The sequence below is a fragment of the Oncorhynchus clarkii genome, chromosome 2 (assembly GCF_045791955.1).
Source record: "Oncorhynchus clarkii lewisi isolate Uvic-CL-2024 chromosome 2, UVic_Ocla_1.0, whole genome shotgun sequence".
NCBI lineage: Eukaryota > Metazoa > Chordata > Actinopteri > Salmoniformes > Salmonidae > Oncorhynchus > Oncorhynchus clarkii.
Window position 1 is genome coordinate 10,586,465 of NC_092148.1, and position 16,044 is coordinate 10,602,508.

General features: G+C 46.1%; 1 protein-coding gene and 1 long non-coding RNA gene across 2 annotated transcripts in view; both read right to left on the bottom strand.

Moving 5' to 3' along the window:
• Positions 1-16,044, bottom strand: part of LOC139421213 (uncharacterized) — a 1,124,809-nt gene that overhangs the window by 135,544 nt on the left and 973,221 nt on the right. The window lies entirely within an intron of this gene.
• LOC139379332 (uncharacterized) lies at positions 6,241-14,172 on the bottom strand. Its single transcript, XR_011628379.1, has 3 exons — positions 14,142-14,172; positions 12,771-12,834; positions 6,241-6,430 (listed from the first exon to the last, which is right to left on the bottom strand). It is a non-coding gene; the product is annotated as an uncharacterized lncRNA (long non-coding RNA).

The window sequence follows — 16,044 nt, forward strand, 5'->3', positions numbered from 1 at the left end:
GAGGGAGGTTGGGGTGGTAGAGAGGAAGAGAAGCTGGCAGCAACAGAGGGAGAGAGGGGAAGAGGCAGCAGAGTGGTAGCCCGGCAGTGGCAGAAACAGAGGGAGAGGGGAAGAGAGGGGAAGAGAGGGGAAGAGAGGGGAAGAGGCAGCAGAGTGGTAGCCAGGCAGTGGCAGAAACAGAGGGAGAGGGGAAGAGAGGGGAAGAGAGGGGAAGAGGCAGCAGAGTGGTAGCCAGGCAGTGGCAGAAACAGAGGGAGAGGGGAAGAGAGGGGAAGAGAGGGGAAGAGAGGGGAAGAGGCAGCAGAGTGGTAGCCAGGCAGTGGCAGAAACAGAGGGAGAGGGGAAGAGAGGGGAAGAGAGGGGAAGAGGCAGCAGAGTGGTAGCCAGGCAGTGGCAGAAACAGAGGGAGAGGGGAAGAGAGTGAGGAAAGGAATGAGCAGTTCTGATAAAAACGGAGAGAGGTTGAGACTGAGAGGCAGGATCACCCCAATACCCAATACCCTCCCAATACACTACTCATCTCACTCCACCCCCACCCAACCCCTAACCTCGCTCTCTGCTCAGAAAGACTCTCTCACTGCCTTTCCCCCTATATCCCACTCCCCTATATCCCCCTATATCCCCCTCCCCTATATCCCCCTATATCCCCCTCCCCTATATCCCCCTATATCCCCCTCCACTATATCCCCCTATATCCCCCTCCCCTATAGCCCCCTCCCCTATATCCCCCTCCCCTAATTTCTCCTCTTCAGTCTCCAGTGAGAGGGGATTAATGAAGTGTGGAGGCTAGGATGAGTGGGAAGAGGGGAATTCAAATGTAACACATGGAACATAGTTAGTGAAGGACGTTAAGAGAAAGAGAGAGGGATAGAAACTGATGCAGCAGTAATGAACACTGCTCTGGTGAAGGTTGGCAGAGCCACACATTACAATTTCTAATTACAGTAAGGAAGTGACACTTTGAACGTTAGCAGTATACTGTACCATAGCTTCTACTTTAGAATATCATTATACACCCCAACACACCTGCTAGAGACTCAGTTTGGTAATATATAACTCAACCAGTATCACAAAACACATGCATATATACAGTAGTTATATCATGAACAAGCACCAAACAACAACTGGATTGTCCATGACCAAACCCCCAGTAGGCATGTTTGGGTTTGTTTGAAAATGGCCATTTGCTTCTATACTTGACTGAAAGACTTATGATAATATGATGCACTGACTGTAGCCTACTGGACATTACAGTGATGTATTTCAGGTTGATCCGCTGTGACTGAGCAGGACAGAGCAGGACAGAGCAGGACAGAGGACACAATGGAGTGGTGCTGACACCTACTGGGGGTTGTAATAAGTGCAATTTGCAGGAAACAGTTTGAACATGGATCCAGTCTGATCCATTGATTGGTGGATAGTATAGCAGCCTATAGCTCTATGGGTTGGTGAGCGTCCAGGCACTGCAGTAGGCTGTGCTGCTGTAACGTGATGTGCTGATCTGCTCCCACTGCCTCTGTTTATGTTTGTTTTGAATAGTTAGCTAAATAGTTCACTCCAGTTAAAACAGGCTCTGCGGACGTTCCATTCCGTTCCATTTGCTATGGGCTCTCACTAGTGTTCCAGCTTAGCCAACGTTCTTTTACTGTTGTTCAGCCTTGGGTGAGTTTTGACTCATTCTATTGTCCAGCCTACTAACGATTGTGTCTGAAGCTGGGCTTGCAGCATAGCAATCGTCACCCTAAGTTCTCCTGTATGTTATGAGTACAGCGACTGCAATTAGAAGGCATAACGTTAATGTTATTACTTTGCTTCGGCTGGTGGAGGTCCAGTAGAACCATGTCTAGATAAAGCATCATGTTAATGTTACTACTGAGCTTCGGCTGGTGGAGGTCCAGTAGAACCATGTCTAGATAAAGCATCATGTTAATGTTACTACTTAGCTTCGGCTGGTGGAGGTCCAGTAGAACCATGTCTAGATAAAGCATCATGTTAATGTTACTACTTAGCTTCGGCTGGTGGAGGTCCAGTAGAACCATGTCTAGATAAAGCATCGTGTTAATGTTACTACTTAGCTTCGGCTGGTGGAGGTCCAGTAGAACCATGTCTAGATAAAGCATCATGTTAATGTTACTACTTAGCTTCGGCTGGTGGAGGTCCAGTAGAACCATGTCTAGATAAAGCATCATGTTAATGTTACTACTTAGCTTCGGCTGGTGGAGGTCCAGTAGAACCATGTCTAGATAAAGCATCATGTTAATGTTACTACTTAGCTTCGGCTGGTGGAGGTCCAGTAGAACCATGTCTAGATAAAGCGTCCGGAGTGAAAAAGTTGAATGAAAAAAGTCAAGCGAGGGAAAAAAAATAAAATATATAAAACAGTAATTAAAAAGTAAGAACTGTGAAGTTGTCAGGTAGCAAAGTAACGTTAGCAACAAACTGCACAGCAGCAATGGCCCAATGGAGGGGGACTGGAATCTACACCCTCAGGTGGTGTTACAGCTGTGGGAAAGGTTCGGGAGAGCGCAGGTGCACCTGTTTGCATCTCAGGAGAACACTCATTGTCCCAGCTGGTTCTCGATATCGAACCCTACAGGCCCTCTGGGTTTGGATGCCCTTGCTCACGATTGGTCGGCAATGACACTTTATGCATTCACACCATTTCCGCTGATCACAGCTACACTAGACAGGGTCAGTTTGAAGGGCCACTGGCTGCTCCTGATAGTAACATACTGGCCTAGACGACCATGGTCCAGCCTCCTGTTGTCCCTCCTCTGTGGGACCCAATGGCAACTGCCGCTGAGACCCGACCTGCTCTCTCAGGCTCGGGGATCCGGACCCACGCCGCCTCCAGTATTGGGCTTGGCCCCTGAGAGGCGTAAATGGGCAAGTCTAGGCATTCAGGACAATGTGGTGAGCACAGTGCAGAACACCAGAGCCTCCTCCACCAATGTGTCATATAACATGCGGTGGGGCATATTCTTTTCTTGGTGTGAGGGTCATAATGTTGCCCCCGAGTCATGTGATGTACAAACGGTTTTACACTTTTTACAATCACTGCTTGATGCGGGCTAAACTGCATTTACAGTGAGGGGGGAAAGTATTTGATCCCCTACGTTTCCCCACTGACAACGAAATGATCAGTCTATAATTTTAATGGTAGGTTTATTTGAACAGTGAAAGACAGAATAACAACAACAAAAATCCAGAAAAACTAATGCCAAAAATTTTATAAATTGATTTGCATTTGAATGAGGGAAATAAGTATTTGACCCCTCTGCAAAACATGACTTAGTACTTGGTGGCAAAACCCTTGTTGGCAATCACAGAGGTCAGACGTTTCTTGTAGTTGGCCACCAGGTTTGCACACATCTCAGGAGGGATTTTGTCCCACTCCTCTTTGCAGATCTTCTCCAAGTCATAAAGGTTTTGAGGCTGACGTTTGGCAACTCGAACCTTCAGCTCCACAGAATTTTCACATATTTTCTATGGGATTAAGGTCTGGAGACCGGCTAGGCCACTCCAGGACCTTAATGTGCTTATTCTTGAGCCACTCCTTGTTGCCTTGGCCGTGTGTTTTGGGTCGTTGTCATACTGGAATACCCATCCACGACCCATTTTCAATGCCCTGGCTGAGGGAAGGAGGTTCTCGGTACATATCGTCCCTTTGATGCGGTGAAGTTGTCCTGTCCCCTTAGCAGAAAAACACCCTCAAAGCATAATGTTTCCACCTCCATGTTTGACAGTGGGGATGGTGTTCTTGGGGTCATAGGCAGCATTCCTCCTCCTCCAAACATGGCCAGTTGAGTTGATGCCAAAGAGCTCAATTTTGGTCTCATCTGACCACAACACTTTCACCCAGTTGTCCTCTGAATCATTCAGATGTTCATTGGCAAACTTCAGACGGGCATGTATATGTGCTTTCTTGAGCAGGTGGACCTTACGGGCGCTGCAGGACATCAGTCCTTCACGGCGTAGTGTGTTACCAATTGTTTTCTTGGTGACTATGGTCCCAGCTGCCTTGAGATCATTGACAACATCCTCCCGTGTAGTTCTGGGCTGATTCCTCACTGTTCTCATGATCATTGCAACTCCACGAGGTGAGATCTTGCATGGAGCCCCAGGCCGAGGGAGATTGACAGTTATTTTGTGTTTCTTCCATTTGCGAATAATCGTACCAACTGTTGTCATCTTCTCACCAAGCTGCTTGGCGATGGTTTTGTAGCCCATTCCAGCCTTGTGTAGGTCTACAATCGTGTCCCTGACATCCTTGGAGAGCTCTTTGGTCTTGGCCATGGTGGAGAGTTTGGAATCTGATTGATTGATTGCTTCTGTGGACAGGTGTCTTTTATACAGGCAACAACTGTACCTCTCTGAGGTCATTAAAGATCCCATGGCACTTATCGTAAGAGTAGGGGTGTTAACCCCGGTGTCCTGGCTAAATTCCCAATCTGGCCCTCAAACCATCACGGTCACCTAATAATCCCCAGTTTACAATTGTCTCATTCATCCCCCTCCTCTCCCCTGTAACTATTCCCCAGGTCGTTGCTGCAAATGAGAACGTGTTCTCAGTCAGCTTACCTGGTAAAAGAACAGATAAATAAATAAAAACAAGCTGAAATTAGGAGCACTCCCTTTAAGAGTGTCTTATATACAGGTAACAAGCTGAAATTAGGAGCACTCCCTTTAAGAGTGTGCTCCTAATCTCAGCTCGTTACCTGTATAAAAGACACCTGGGGGTCAAATACTTATTTCCCTAATTAAAATGCAAATTCATAACATTTTTGACATGTGTTTTTCTGGATTTTTTTGTTGTTATTCTGTCTCTCACTGTTCAACATTACCATTACAATTATAGACTGATAATTTCTTTGTCAGTGGGCAAACGTACAAAATCAGCAGGGGATCAAATACTTTTTTCCCTCACTGTACTTTGAGAATGTATTTGGCAACAATACAAGGTCCTGTCTTCTAGCCGAAGGTCCTGTCTGTGGAGCGGCCCTTACATTTGTCCGCATACGCACCTCCCATGGCTGTGAGTGGGCTGGGATTTTCCCCAAGTGTGCTGTGCCCGGTGAGGGCACTAGACACTTACGTTACACTGACTAAGACAATATGACAGTAGGATCAGCTGTTTGTGTGTTGTGGTCAGAGAGTTCTGGAGAAGAGCCTATCGAAACAGACTCTCACATTGAATTGTAGACACTATTACTACAGCATACCAGTTGGCCGGCCGGCCTTTGCTGTCTGCTGTGGTGAAGCATTCTACTAGAGGTGTAGTGGCTTCCTTTCCTCTTTATCATAGCCACTGCCCTAGCCTGAAGCCGGGTTGTTTCGTACGCATACAGTCCACACTCAAGGTTTCCAAACGGCCAAAACATTCAATGAGATCCAGGGATATGGTGCAACAAAAAGGTTTATTCTTCTTTTATCTAACAAAAAAAATGGGCAAAAACGAAGTTACACTAACAACAAATGAATACATCTCAATCAGATAAATATAAACCATAAAGGTAGGTACCTAATATTTCATCATATACATTCATATTTAATATATTACACAAACGTACATGGAGCTCTGTATGTTCTGTCTTTTATACAAATATGTCCAAATCGGCTCTAACAAGAGGGGTAGCTACATCGTGGGCCCTGCTCCGAGGAGTTCCCCTTGATGAAATTTGTGCCTCGGCCAGTTAGGCGTGTGGAGGAAATTAATATTCATTACATACTATATTGTTTAATTAGATATACTATGCTGTTTTTTTCTTAAAGATTGTCCATTGTTATATGCTAGTGTTTTTTACTGATACAAACTTGTCTTGTGTGACTGAGCGTACAGATTTATGAGCCGTTTGGGTGTGACCGCAATGTGTGACCTCCTGTGTTTATTACCAGCAGGAATGTAGCTAAGTGGGAATTGCAGGGAGGAACAAAGAATGGTAAACTCTGTTCCCAGGCCCTGTTTATGTAATCTGCCACATAGATAAGAGGATGTACTTTCTGTAAAAGGAGAACGCCAACTCTGTTCGTTGGGCTTTTTAACTGTGCACTGTGAGTGGATTGTTGAACTGCTCAATTTTTGCAAATCTTATAATAAAGTTGTTGTTTGGAAGTATCTCTTCCTATATAATTTCTACCACAGGGTGTCAGGTGGAGCAGCACAGGGGAACCCAAGAGCAGACTCAGACCAGGAAACAGGGATGAATGAACCAAGATATTTATTGTGCACAGGGAGAAATTAAGTGCAGGTCCAGGGAAGCTCGGATGAGTTGTAGGAAACCAGAAGTGGAGGCTGAGGTTGGAGTGAGCTGGGTTGGGACAGAGGAAACAGGTCTGGATGGGAATCCAAGGGAGAGGTGGTGTGGTGAGTCCAGAACAAGGTAGCAGGGTGGTGAGATGTGGAACAGGAGACAGAGTCAGGGCGGCAAAACTGTAGTGAGAGGATAAACAGCGTCAGGCAGGGAAACAGGTACAGCAGAGTAACAGGATCTTGAATAATCATAAATAGCTAGAATCATGAACTGACTGAGCAGAGATTACGATCTGACAGAGTGGAAGTGGCAGGACTGAGTATTTGTAGAGGTCTTGATAATGGAACGAGTTGCAGCTGGTAGGGATCTGCTCTGAATCCAGCACACCTGTCTCCAACCACACAATCACACAAACAGAAAGGGAGGGGGAAAGAGAGAGAAAGGGTGTTCTGGGGAATGGCTGCAGGTCAAGCAGACACCGGATGACCACTAGGGGGTGTGGCAGGAGCAGATGTGACACAGGCATCGTCTAGCACTTTTCCTAGGTACTATCGAGTCAATGTTGCTGCCGCCAACCAGGTCGGGACGGCCTTGTTGGGTGTTGACCCCACTTCCCTGGAAGGGGATGAAGGGACACAGCAACAATGACTGCCCTGAGCTCAGTCCTACGGGATTTTGCTCTTGTCTGGCCTGGCCTAGTTCACCGATTTATCTGGTATTGTGATACCATATTGGAGTGATCAATATATTACTACATAATGATGGTTACGTATGTAACCACGGTTATGTGAGCTATTGGATCACTCCAATTCTCTTGTCAGTGATCTACGGCAGCCCGAAAAGGACACAAGGTGGGAGTAGTGCGTGGAAGCTATTTAAGGGGGTCAGCCGCAGCACTACCTGGTACACGGGACTAATCCGAAATTCTTACTCAGAATGTATCCTGCTGAGCGGAAGGACACCATATTGGAGGGATCGGATCCCTCACGTAACCCGTGGTTACATACGTAACCTTAGTTATTTTCGATGATTTTGATTTGATCACAGCCTGAATGATGTAGAATGCACAGTTTAAAAGTCACATTTGGTTATGAAAAAGACTGACAGTAGTAGTTATGGTCAAATTTTTCAGTTCATTTGTCCTTGCATTGATGCTGGACAGTTCATTCTGCTCGCGGAGGACTCTGCCAGGGCTGTCTCTCCCTGTAGGACATCCTACAGTAGAGGGTGGACAGTTCATTCTGCTCGCGGAGGACTCTGCCAGGGCTGTCTCTCCCTGTAGGACATCCTACAGTAGAGGGTGGACAGTTCATTCTGCTCACGGAGGACTCTGCCAGGGCTGTCTCTCCCTGTAGAACATCCTACAGTAGAGGGTGGACAGTTCATTCTGCTCACGGAGGACTCTGCCAGGGCTGTCTCTCCCTGTAGAACATCCTACAGTAGAGGGTGGTCAGTTCATTCTACTCACGGAGGACTCTGCCAGGGCTGTCTCTCCCTGTAGAACATCCTACAGTAGAGGGTGGACAGTTCATTCTGCTCACGGAGGACTCTGCCAGGGCTGTCTCTCCCTGTAGAACATCCTACAGTAGAGGGTGGACAGTTCATTCTGCTCACGGAGGACTCTGCCAGGGCTGTCTCTCCCTGTAGAACATCCTACAGTAGAGGGTGGACAGTTCATTCTGCTCACGGAGGACTCTGCCAGGGCTGTCTCTCCCTGTAGAACAGGGGTGTCAAAGTCAAATGGACGGAGGGCCAAATAAAAAAATCAGCTACAAGACGAGGGCCGGACTGTTCGAATGTTCATTGAAAAATTTTTAAATGACGCATATAGTCTAGTGAACCTAATTGAACCTACTGAAAACCTAACAAATATATTACAATATGATCAGATAAATAAAGCAATATTTTCTTATGGCTCTGTCAGTAATCTTTAATTTTCAACAGACACAAAAGACAAATTTCCTTTATATAAATATCCCCATAACATGAACATTAAATGAAAGAAACCGGTATTCAAGGCACCATCAGTAGACTATATTTTCTATTTTAGCAAAAGTGGGCTAAATTTACTTCAAAGAAAAAACAATAATAGCAATTTTCTATCATCCACTCAACTGAAATATTTTTAAAATATAATTGGATTGAAATACAAAAAAATAAAGTGCAAAAATCTATTAATCAAAAACAACACTTTGTTTAAGGAGAAGTAACATGCAGTGAAAACAAATATTAAATTTTAACTTTTAAACTTGAACTGAGTAAAAACTCTAAATATGTGATTGCACAGTAATGTTCACTTGTTTGAGGTTGAGGGTGATACTTGGTGGTGTCCCATCTTTTCCACAAGTTCATCAATGTTCGGGGTAAGGCTCTGAGCTGAAGAAATCCTCAGAATTGAGTGGAGGTGTTCAGCAGTAAGTCGACTTCTGTGTGATGTTTTGTTCAGGTTCATCAAAGAAAACAGTTGTTCACACAGGTATGTGCTGCCAAACATAGACAACGTTTGAGCAGCCTGGATGCGCAGCTGGGGCATTGTGCCGGGGAGGAAACGGGCGAACTCCGCAGCACCCACTGCCGCATATTTTGCCCTCAGTGCATCATTGCATTGGAGGTCAATCAACTCCATTTGGAGGTTTGGTGGTGAGCTTTCCACGTCAACAGCAAATGGGTTACCGAGCAGTTCCAACCTGCTTTTTTGTGCTTCAAAGTCAGCAAATCGGCGTCGAAAGTCAGCGGCAAGCATACCTATTTTATCAGCCAACTGTGTGCTCGGGAACGCACTGGTAGAGAGCTTCTCTTTCATGGTCTGGCAGCTGGGAAAGTGGCTCAAATTTTCTTTCCGCATCTGCGTCTCCCACAGAGTCAGTTTGGTTTTAAATGCCTTCACTGTACTGTACATATCAGAGATGACACGATCCCGACCCTGCAGCTGCAAGTTTATTGCATTCAGATGACTCGTAATGTCACACAGAAAAGCCATTTCACACAGAAACATTTCGTCTCGGAGTTGTGTTGTGTCTTTCCCTTTGCTGTCCAAGAACAGACAAATCTCCTCACGAAGCTCGAAACATCTTTGAAGCACCTTTCCCTGGCTTAGCCATCGCACCTCTGTGTGATAAGGCAAATCACCATGCTCCGTTTCTAACACCGTCAGAAATGCCTTGAACTGGCGGTGATTCAAACCTTTGGCTCTGATAAAGTTAACTGTGCGCGTGATGATGCTCATTACATGCTCCATTTTCAAGGCTTTACCGCACAACGCTTCCTGGTGTATGATACAATGATAAGCTGTCAGCTCACCTGTCGCGTTTTCCTCTTGCATCTTTTCCCGTATCTTCGCCACCAGTCCGCTCCTGTGTCCACACATCGCAGGTGCTCCGTCGGTTGTCAAACCCACGAGTTTTTCCCAAGGCAGCTCCATCTCATTTACACATCTTGACACCTCTTCATACAAATCATGCCCCGTAGTTGTGCCATGCATAGGACGTAAAGCCAAAAACTCCTCTGTCACGCTTAGGTTGGAGTCCACTCCGCGGATGAAAATTGACAACTGGGCAATGTCAGAAATGTCGGTGCTCTCATCCACAGCCAAGGAATATGCAATAAAATCTTTTCCCTTTTTCACAAGCTGCTCTTTTAGATTGATGGACAACTGGTCTACTCTCTCGGCAATGGTGTTTCTGCTCAGACTCACATTTAAAAAGAGTTGCCTTTTTTCTGGGCAAACTTCGTCACAAACTTTAATCATGCAGTTTTTGATGAAATCCCCCTCCGTAAATGGCCGGGCTGATTTAGCGATCTCTTCTGCCAAAATAAAACTGGCCTTGACAGCAGCCTGGCCTTGTGATTTGGCTTTTTTGAACAGAGCCTGTCGAGATTTGAGGCCTCGTTTTAATTCCTCTGCCTTTTGTAGCCTTTGTTCCATGTCCATATTCTTGTTTTTGTCCGCGTGTTTCGTTTCATAATGTCGTCTCAGATTATACTCTTTCAGTACCGCCACACTTTCTCCACACAGAAGACACACAGGTTTTCCAGCTACCTTCGTGAACATATACTCCGACTCCCACCTTGTTTGAAACCCCCGGTTCTCAGTATCCACCTTCCGTTTTGCCATTTTTGATGGGTATCTGAAAGTTAATTTTACTGTGATGCTGACGACTGCTGTGCCAATAAATATTGAAATGAAGCAACCTACTGCTCGGTGCGTCACCTTTGCATTGTGGGAAATGTAGTATTGGTGCGTGTAAAAGATCTGCGGGCTGCCGGCTTGCTGCGGGCCGGTTCTAATAATAAATCAAGATCATCCCAGGGGCCGTAAAAAACCTTCTTGCGGGCCGGATGTGGCCCGCGGGCCTTGACTCTGACATATGTGCTGTAGAACATCCTACAGTAGAGGGTGGTCAGTTCATTCTACTCACGGAGGACTCTGCCAGGGCTGCCTCTCCCTGTAGAACATCCTACAGTACAGGGTGGACAGTTAGAGGCATGTCAGTGACCAATCTCACTGCTGCTTGCTCTCTGTCTATGGTGTTGGTATGTATTCAGGAATGGAAATTGAGCTAGCCCAAGGCTAGTACTTTTCAGAACAGTATAGTAGAAAACGTGCCAAACTAGCACTCTAATCTTTGCCTTTTCTAATATCCCATAGCAAAGACTTTGGAACTGGGCTAGTTAAAATTGCTGTTCACTAGCTTGGCTGACCAGTGCCCAGATCCTTAAATTCCATCCCTGTATGTATATGTATGGTGTTAGTTTAGATGTGTGTCTGGTTCAGTTGCTACACTGGTCCATGTGTCTGAAGAAGCTGCAGTGCTTACAACGACCTGCAGGGGTCTCTCTTTCACTGAGAAACACTAGGTCGCTTCCTATAGAACAGGACTGGCCAGTATTCTAACAGAGGGCCGGTGTGGGTGCAGGCATTTGCTCCAGCCAAGCAGTAACACACCTGATTCAATATCCTCTGGTGGATGTTGAGGCAACACCACAACAATTTTTAAATACAATGGGGTTTTCCTGGGGCGGCAGGTAGCCTAGTGGTTGCTGGATCGCATCCCCGAGCTGACAAGGTAAAAATCTGTCGTTCTGCCCCTGAGCAAGGCAGTTAACCCACTGTTCCCCGGGCGCCGAAGACGTGGATGTTGATTATGGCAGCCCCCCACACCTCTCTGATTCAAACGGGCTAAATGTGGAAGACACATTTCAGTTGAATGCATTGAGTTGTACAACTGACTAGGTATCCCCCTTTCCTTTATCTGTGACATGGAATTGTGATTCAATTATTGAATTGGGAACCGAATCTCCAACATGCTTACTTTTGATGTCTGTTTACTCAATGGATCATCCTGCCTCATACGCTGCTCCCATAGGCTGCTTCACTTGTCAATCATGTCCCTACTATCTCTCCCTCTAATCTGCGATATCTCTCTCACACACTCTTTCTCTGTTTCTCTCGCATCTTAAATCAGAATGGACATATCACAACCCCCAGCTGCTCTCGCTCTCACTCTCTCTATCTCTCTCTCGCTCCCAATCCCTTTGATGAGAGTGGATAAGACAATTATCCATTAGACAGTCAGATGGTGGCTCCTTATTGACCAAAGATTCAGTGTGTGTGTGTGTGTGTGTGTGTGTGTGTGTGTGTGTGTGTGTGTGTGTGTGTGTGTCAGTCAAAGGAGACTTGTGTGAGGAGTTATAGGATGACAGGCTCATTTAAATGGCTGGAAAGGAATCAATGGAACAGTATCAAACACATAAAACATATGGACACCACGTTTGACTCCATTCCATTACTCCATTCCAGACATTACAACGAACCCGTCCCCAACTAATTCCTCCCACCAGCCTCCACTGGTGTGTGTGTGTGCGCATGCGTTTGTATGTGCACATTTGAGAGCACATCCACTACTCTCTGTCTCTGCGTCTCTGTTAACTACTCTCTGTCTCTGCGTCTCTGTTAACTACTCTCTGTCTCTGCGTCTCTGTTAACTACTCTATGTCTCTGCATCTCTGTTAACTACTCTGCGTCTCTGTTAACTACTCTCTGTCTCTGCATCTCTGTTAACTACTCTCTGTCTCTGCATCTCTGTTAACTACTCTCTGTCTCTGCGTCTCTCCCTCTGTTAACTACTCTGCGTCTCTGTTAACTACTCTCTGTCTCTGCATCTCTGTTAACTACTCTCTGTCTATGCGTCTCTGTTAACTACTCTCTGTCTCTGCGTCCCTGTTAACTACTCTCTGTCTCTGCGTCTCTCCCTCTGTTAACTACTCTGCGTCTCTGTTAACTACTCTCTGTCTCTGCATCTCTGTTAACTACTCTCTGTCTCTGCGTCTCTGTTAACTACTCTCTGTCTCTGCGTCCCTGTTAACTACTCTCTGTCTCTGCGTCTCTGTTAACTACTCTGCGTCTCTGTTAACTACTCTCTGTCTCTGTGTCTCTGTTAACTACTCTCTGTCTCTGCGTCTCTGTTAACTACTCTCTGTCTCTGCGTCTCTGTTAACTGTGTTGGGGTGTGAGCTCACCCCACTCTTCTGGACACTTCGTCCTCAGAAACCAGGGAACCCACTGGAGTAGAACCAACTCAACCTGAGAGATACACACACAGTAAGTAAGTAAGAGGACCCAGGGACCTTCTGTGCCAGAACCAACTGAGAGAGGGAGAGGACACACACACACACACACAGAATACAGTGCATTTGGAAAGTATTCAGACCCCTTTCCTTTTTCCACATTTTGTTACAGCCTTATTCTAAATGGATTAAATAAAAAAAATCCTCATCAATCTACACAAAATACCCCATAATGACAAACCGAAAACAGGTATGTTTGAAACAAATGTTTGAACATTTATGAAATATAAAAAAACAGAAATACCTTATTTACATAAGTATTCAGACCCTTTGTTATGAGACTAAAAATTGAGCTCAGGTGCATCCTGTTTCCATTGATCATTCTTGAAATGTTCCTACAACTTGTTTGGAATCCACCTGTGGTAAATTCAATTGATTTGACAAGATTTGGAACGGCACACACCTGTCTATATAAGGTCCAGAGCAAAAACCAAGCCATGAGATCGTAGGAATTGTCCGTAGAACTCTAAGACAGGATTGTGTCGAACACCTGCCAAAAAGCACCCAAAGGACTCTCAGACGATTAGAAACAATATTCTCTGGTCTGATGAAATCAAGATTGAACTCTTTGACCTGAATGCCAAGCCTCACGTCTTGAGGAAACCTGGTACCATCCCTACAGTGAAGCATGGCGGTGGCAGCAACATGCTGTGGGGGTGTTTTTCAGAGGAAGGGACTGGGAGACTAGTCAGGATCGAGGGAAAGATGAACAGAGCAAAGTACAGAGATATCCTTGATGAAAACCTGCTCCAGAGCACTCAGGACTTCAGACTGGGGCAAGGGTTCGCCTTGCAACAGGACAATGACCCTAACCACACAGCCAAGGCAACACAGGAGTGACTTCAGGACAAGTCTCTGAACGTCCTTGAGTTGCCCAGCCAGAGTCCGGATTTGAACCCGATTGAACATCTCTGGAGACACCTGAAAATACTTGTGCAGCGATGCTCCACATCCAACCTGACAGAGTTTGAGAGGATCTGCAGAGAAGAATGAGAGAAACTCCCCAAATACAAGTGCGCAAGCTTTGTAGCGTCATACCCAAGAAGACCCAATATATATATATATATATATATATATACACACCGAATGCACTGTAAAGTAAGTAGATAAGAGGAACCAGGTAATGTACTGCAGCAGAACAAACTGCACCTGATAGAAGAGGACAGGACACACACAAGGTGCAGACATTCACAGATATGAGAGGAACACACACAGACAGTCACAGACACACGTCATAATCAGTAGACAGACAGAGAGCCTCACCCATTGAGGCATGTCTCCACTGTTGGGGTCGTGGTGATGGTACTGAAGTACAACTACAGTCGCCACCACTGACATCCCTACGGTAACCATGGTACTCACAAAATACTGACCTAGGATGGAGACACAGTATTATAGTACACTTATACAGAGACACACACCCACACACACACACACACACACACACACACACATTCACTGACCTATCAGTGGTATGCAGTCTGAGGTAGCTGGCATAATCTCAGCCACCAGCAACATGAAGAAAGTCTGAGAGAGAAGAATTGTAATGCCTGGAGAGAGAGATGGGGAAAATGATATTATTACACTTGGAAATACAGCAATACTTGTGGATAGTACAATTCTCCATCTCTCTGCCAACTCACCCCACCCATCCATCTCTCCCCCATCTCTGGCCCTCCCCTTCTCCCTTTTCTCCCTCCATCTCTGTCCTTCCCCTCCCCACCCCCCTTCTCTCCCTCTATCACTGTCCCTCACCTCTCTGCCCCCCCTTCTCTCCCTCTATCTCTGTCCCTCCCCTACCCACACCCGTTCTCTCCATCTATCTCTGTCCCTCCCCTACCCACACCCCTTCTCTCCTTCCATCTCTATCCCTCCCCTACCCACCCCCCTTCTCTCCCTCCATCTCTGTCCCTCTTTCTGATTGTAAAAATCACTTGAGGTTTTTTTGGACCGCTGCAGAATTACTGACAGAGAAACAATAAAAGAGAGGACAGGTACGGGGAGGGAGGGAGGGAGGGAGGGAGGGGGAGAGAGAGAGAGAGAGAGAGAGAGAGAGAGAGAGAGAGAGAGAGAGAGAGAGAGAGAGAGAGAGAGAGAGAGAGAGAGAGAGAGAGAGAGAGAGAGAGAGAGAGAGAGAGAGAGAGAGAGAGAGAGAGAGAGAGAGAGAGAGAGAGAGAGAGAGAGAGAGAGAGAGAGAGAGAGAGAGAGACCTGTTGTACAGTAGTATATCAGGTATCCAGACCTGGTCAGTAGTGAAGCGAAGGGTTTTCACTCCAGGGTACTCTGACTGGTTCCACTGAAGGTAGTGGTCAAACCATTGCTATACAGATCCAGTCAATAAATTATTAAGGTTACAGGGGCTGTGTTTACACAGGCAGACCAATTCTGATATCTTTCCACGAATTGATATTTTGACCAATCACATCAGATCTGTCTAAACGCAGCCAGGGTGCCACACACACACACACACACACACACACACACACACACACACACACGGGCATGGACACACATGCAGGGTCATCCTCACCATCTGAAACCAGGCATTAGTGGTGAGGATCTGGTTTTTCTCATCCTGGAATAAAATGAAGACAGTTAAATTAGTGTGTGTGTGTGTGTGTGTGTGTGTGTGTGTGCGTGCGTGCGTGTGTGTGCGTGTGTGTTTATATGAATGTATAAGAGAACATGGTAGCGTACCACATTCATGTCTTGTAAGAGAGTGTAGGAGAATCGGACAGTGAGTGGTAGAGAGTCGTTGGCAACAGGTCTCTCCATACGGTTATAGTCCCTCAGTAGCTCCCTCAATAGATTACGCTGGTGGGGACCCTGCTCAGATACGGAGAGAGGGGGAGGGAGAGAGAGGGGGATAAGGAAAAGGATGAGGATGAGGGAGGAGAGCTGGAGAGAGAGAGGGCAATGACGAGAGGGAAAGAATAAGAAGACAGAGGAGACAGAATGGACAGTTACAAAGAGACAGCTACATTCCTGTAGACAGAATGGATCGTTACAAAGAGAGAGCTACATTCCTGTAGACAGAATGGACAGTTACAAAGAGACAACTACATTCCTGTAGACAGAATGGACAGTTACAAAGAGACAACTACATGCCTGTAGACAGAATGGACCGTTACAAAGAGAGAGCTACATTCCTGTAGACAGAAGGAAA